We start from the raw sequence: 6,000 nt of genomic DNA on the forward strand, positions 1-6,000 counted from the left end.
CGCAGCCATTGTTAGTTGCGATTTTATAGCAACTTCGTCTGTCCTTCTAGTTGAAAATAGCATCGGTTTGTGTTAAACTAATTTGCAAAACAATTTAATAATTTTTTTGGTGGGCAAAGGTGTGTGTGTGTTGGGGTTTATGGGCGCTCAACATCGAGGTCATCAGCGCCCGTGGGCAAAGGAAAATCTTAATTAAAAAAGGTATCGTCTATCTTTTGTTGGCCACCATCTTAACTTGTATCACAGCGGCAAATTTAAATTACTTGAAACTGCAAACAATATTCCGATGTGTAAGAAATAAATGTGCACTGGTGGTACTGAACTCTATTTATAAAAGAAAAAATTTAATCGAATCAGACTGCATTTTCTAAGAACAGTGCTGATGTTATTTATTGTTGAACAAGATTTCATTGCTGATGTATGAGGCCAAAATTAAACTACGCGCGAATTACGAAGAAAAATATTTCTGGTAGCACACGTCAGTGTTGTGTGCGGGTGGTATTCTGTGGTTCCTTTTCATGATCAATTTGCTAAGAATATTTAAATCCTTCGAAGACAAAAATTATAAAAGCTCTGATGTACGATCTGTAATTTTAGTGATATGAACACAACTTACAGTCAACATTATTACACTACGTCAGGTGGAATTCTTGTGCAATTTGAACAAAATAATTATCCGGGAGAAGCTATAGTGTGAATAATGCATAATAAATGTGTATATTATTGTCAGTACCATTTACAAAATCAAATCAATTCAACTGCTAAAAAAAAAAAACAGACTGAATTCAAACCGCAGAATACCATAGAGTATCATATCATCCATATTCATTGCATTTGTCCATGTTGAAGATACGCAAAAACCGCCACAGCGTCCTGTCAGGTACGGGACAGAAAACCAGTTTTGCAAATGGAGTGTTTACTTTCACACTAGGTGAAACTCAGTTCTCAACGGAGTAAACACGTCATGTACGATGCATGAAGTATCGACCACCGCAGACATACAGCACAGTAAAGCGGTGCCACGAGGCGCCAATGAGACGCTACGAAGAAGCTGTACCTCGTGTAGTTCCGAGGTGCCTCTGCCTTGAAATAGCGTCGCCAGTGGCCGGGAGGCAATTCTGTTCGAGGTCGGATGCTTGCCACTTCCAGGAAGTTCCTGTCTGAGTAACGTCGTTATGTTGCCTATCCGCTGTGACACAGTCCGTATCAACCGTCGCAGAGTGAAGAAACTTTCCTCTCCTGTGAACTGTGCCTACGCGCCAACGGTTTCAGAACTACATCATGCTCATAAATTAAGGATAATTGCAGAATGTGGTGCCACACAACCTGGCACTACACAAAACTGGCGCCAGTAGCATATGCACATAGGGAACACACACGGCACAGATCTGTCAGTCCACGGTGTTGGTGTTAGGTTGAGAAAACCGTCCCGAAAAACATGTGCTACAAAATGCCACTGTTTCCTGCGCTTGTATCCCGACATCAACAAGAGATGTGATCACCGTGCACACGTACACAGACCGCACACCGCATTGACATACTCTGGATCAGGTGGTCGAGCAGCTGTTGGGCTACAGCCTCCCATTCTTGCACCAGTGCCTGCCGGAGCGCCTGAAGTGTCCTAGGGGTTTAAAGACGTGCAGCGATACGTCGACCGAGAGCATCCCAGACGTGCTCGATGGGGTTCAGGTCTGGAGAACAGGCAGGCCACTCCTTTCGTCTGGTATCTTCTGTTTCAAGGTACTCCTCCACGATGGCAGCTCGATGGGGCCGTGCGTTATCATCCATCAGGAGGAAGGTGGAACCCACTGACCCCTGAAAAGGCGGGCGGACATACTGGTGCAAAATGACGTACCGATACACCTGACCTGTTATAGTTCCTCTCTCAAAGACATGCCGGGGTGTATATGCACCAATCATAATCCCACCCCACACCATCAAACCACGACCTCCATACAGATCCTTTTCAAGGACATTAAGCGGTTTGTATCTGGTTCCTGGTTCACGCCAGATGAAAAGCCAGCGAGAATCAGTGTTCAGACTATCCTTGGACTCGTCCGTGAACATAACCTGGGACCACTGTTCCAATGACCATGTACTGTGTTCTTGACACCAGGCTTTACGGTCTCTCCTGTGACCAGGGGTCAGTGGAATGCACCTTGCAGGTCTCTGGGCAAATAACCAATGTTTGTTCAGTCGCCTGTAGACTGTGAGTCTGGAGACAACAGTTCCAGTCGCTGCGGTAAGGTCCCGAGCAAGGCTACCTGCAGTACGTCGTGGCCGTCTGCGGGTACTGATGGTGAGATATCGATCTTCTTGTGGTGTTGTACACTGTGGACGTCCCGTACTGTAGCGCCTTGATACGTTTCCTGTCTGCTGGAATCGTTGTCAGAATCTTGAGATCACACTTTGTGGCACACGGACGGCCCGTGCTACGACCTGCTGTGTTTGACCAGCCCCCAGTCGCCCTAGTATTCTATCCCTCATAACGTCATCATTATATGTTCTTTGAGCCATTTTCAACACAGAGACACCATTAGCACGCCTGGAAACGTCTGCACACTTACTTGCTGCACCGTACTCTGACATTCACCAACACACCTCTGCGTATGTGGACTGCTGCCAGCGCCACCCTGCGACGACCGCAGGTCAAATGCACCGTATGGTCATACCCCGAGGTGATTTAAACCCGCAAACCGCCCACGAGAGCGTTGTTTCACCATGTATCAGTATTATCCTTAATTTATGAGCATGAGTGTATATCAACAAGTGTGTGTTTTCTGGTGACTAGTGAAGCCACTGATACGCCATTCTGAACTTGTATCAATGTGCCACTCAGTAATCGTGGCTCATTTAGTGTGTTCTGAACCACAAGTCCAAGTGTACAATTTCATAGCTACAGCCTAGGCCGGCGAAGAAAGATAAGTTTCGTTGTAAACAATAAAGTATTACTTATTCAGAATGTTCTAATTAACTGCCACCTCAGTGTCCAAGAAGTCAGACACATCAAGAATTACGTACCGTGATATTCTTCGTTATTTTTGATAGAAAGAAAGAGAGGTTCTAGTTTGGAATCACTTCAGAGTGAAAGAATAGTAACGATAAGGTTCGCAGATAACATTGGTGTCCTCAGGGAAAGTGAACATAAATTACAGGACCTGTTGACTGGAATAAATAGTCCAATGGATACAGAATATGGACTCAGAGTATCTCGAAGAAAGACGACAGAAATGAGAATTGCAAAGTGAAGAAATTCTGCTATCTTGGAAGTAAAATAGTGCGTGATAGACGAAGCAAGGAAAATCAAAAAACTAGACTAACACATGCAAAGACGGCATTCACGGTCAAAATAAGTCTACTAGTGACAAACATCGGCACCGATCTGAGGAAGAAATTCATGAGAGTGTACATCTGAGCAAAGAATTGTGTGGCAGTGAATCATGAACTGTGGGAAAAACGGAAAAAGACAATCGAAGGATCGGAGATGTGGGCTATAGAAGGATGTTGAAAACGAGATGGACTGATTAAATACGAAATACGGCGATTTTCTGTAGAATGGACGAGAAGAAGAATATGTGGAAAATATTGACAAGAAGGAGGGACAGGATGATAGAACATCCGTTAAGACGTCAAGGAATAACTTCTGTGGGACCTGACGGAATTCTAGGGGGTAAAAAGTGTGGGCTAAGGTAAAGGTTGGACTGTATCCAATAATTGAGCACGTTGGTTGCACCGTCAGCGCAAGAGAAGCCAGTCAGGAGACTGATGACAAAAAAGTTGATATCATGATAGATAAGTTCGGAAGCTCTATGAGCCTTTTGTCGACAATGCCGTTATATATAAGGAAGTCACAACGCCAGAAAATTGTAACAAATGGTAGAAACACCAGCAGAGGATCAACATTTATTGTAGATATCCCACAACCTACACAAATGCAGCTTATTGAGGGTAAATTGCGGTAAGTATAAAACTTCCTGGCAGATTAAAACTGTGTGCGCCCGACCGAGACTCGAACTCGGGACCTTTGCCTTTCGCGGGCAAGTGCTCTACCATCTGAGCTACCGAAGCACGACTCACGCCCGGTACTCACAGATATACTTCTGGCAGTAGGCAATTTGGAAGATAGGAGACGAGATACTGGCAGAAGTAAAGCTGCGAGTGCCGGGCGTGAGTCGTGCTTCGGTAGCTCAGATGGTAGAGCACTTTCCCGCGAAAGGCAAAGGTCCCGAGTTCGAGTCTCGGTCGGGCACACAGTTTTAATCTGCCAGGAAGTTTCATATCAGCGCACACTCCGCTGCAGAGTGAAAATCTCATTCTGCTGTAAGTATACTTTATGCAGTGATCAATCACTGGAAGCAAACACATATGTAAAATGTTTAGGAGAATGCGTCCTGAATGCGTTAAGCGAGGACCAGTCGTAACAAAGGAGGACGCCAGACTACGCCTCCGAGGAAGAGCTCTGAGGATATGTTTTACATCCAAGAATGCAGTATCTTTAAAAACACTCGTTCGATTCTGAGCTGTTGTTAGTTCCTCTGCGACCTTAAACATAGGATTTATACAAAATATTCCAAGAAGTGCTGCGTATTTTTTAATACATTGGTTTAGTTAGTGCTGGAGTATCACGGAAAGGCTCCAACTGCGGTGTTGCGTCTTGGAGAGGGGGAGGCTAATTGTTATTGCACCAAAAGCATCGCCGCGCGATATTAGCCGAGCGGTCTCAGGCGCTGCAGTCATGGACTGTGCGGCTGGTCCCGGCGGAGGTTCGAGTTCTCCCTCGGGCATGGGTGTGAGTGTTTGTCCTTAGGATAATTTAGGTTTAGCAGTGTGTAAGCTTAGAGACTGATGACCTTAGCAGTTAAGTCCCATAAGATTTCACACACATTTGAACAACCAAAAGCATCATTCTATACATTACTTCCTCCCACATAAATCTCACGTAGTCTAATAACCAAGTCGGTAGAAATAAAACAAATTTGTGCTTATACAGAGACTTTTCTAGACCATGGCTTCCCAAACTTTTCCTCTGACAGAACACTCAAAATTCCTGGTACTCAGATGGAATATCTTGTTTTTTTTAAGGTTATTAAAATATTTAAGAAATGAGAAAAACTTTTTTATTCGGTGATTACTTCAGTTTTAAATAATAAATAACACAAAAATCGTATCAACATTTTTAAAAAAATATAAGTATTATCAAAATGACGAACAAAAACTGCGTATTTGTAATAATTTTTCACGCAGAACACGAATTACGTGAACCCTGGTATAGGCCCATTGTGTCGGCGCTCAAATCGCCACTTGATTTGGGTTTTATTCGATCTTAGTTGTACTGGATGTGACTTCCTCCGCACACTTTAACACAGTTCGCTGAATATGAATGCTGAAGGTGATACAAGGATCGACACACCTTACGGCAACTTTCTTCACGAATAGCTGTTGAAACAACGTTTTAGAAGTGATTTGAAAAGTGGAAACACAATCCATTTCCCCCGAGAGTGAAATCAACAGTGTCGGAGCTAGGCACTATTAACAGATGCGATAACGTTATTTCGGGAACTCTTCTCACATTTTCCCTGAACGGATTATGGGGAAATACAGAAGATCCAATTTGGGATGACGTAGATTTGAACCCGGATATTCTGAAATACAAGTCCACTGGTTTAATCACTGCCATATCTCGTTCCGCTGACGTTTAGGCGGACGTACAATACTGTGGGTTAAGGAAACACTACCTAGCTACCTTCTACACTGATACACTACGGCCTAATTTTTCATTTACTTATTACTCAGGAATTAATAAGTATCTAACACAAAGTATGCACCAATGGAGAGAATACAACAGAAGTCTTGTTACAAATCATTGTTATCTTCATTGTCTGTAACCTGTGCCAGCATCGGTCAACCTATACAGAATTTTAATTAGCTAGTGCAGTTGATTTTGTGATGTTTCTGGGCTTTATTTTTGTACAGTAAGTACAAAGATCTTTTCTGCAGTTC

This window comes from Schistocerca cancellata, chromosome 5 (assembly GCF_023864275.1).
Source record: "Schistocerca cancellata isolate TAMUIC-IGC-003103 chromosome 5, iqSchCanc2.1, whole genome shotgun sequence".
NCBI lineage: Eukaryota > Metazoa > Arthropoda > Insecta > Orthoptera > Acrididae > Schistocerca > Schistocerca cancellata.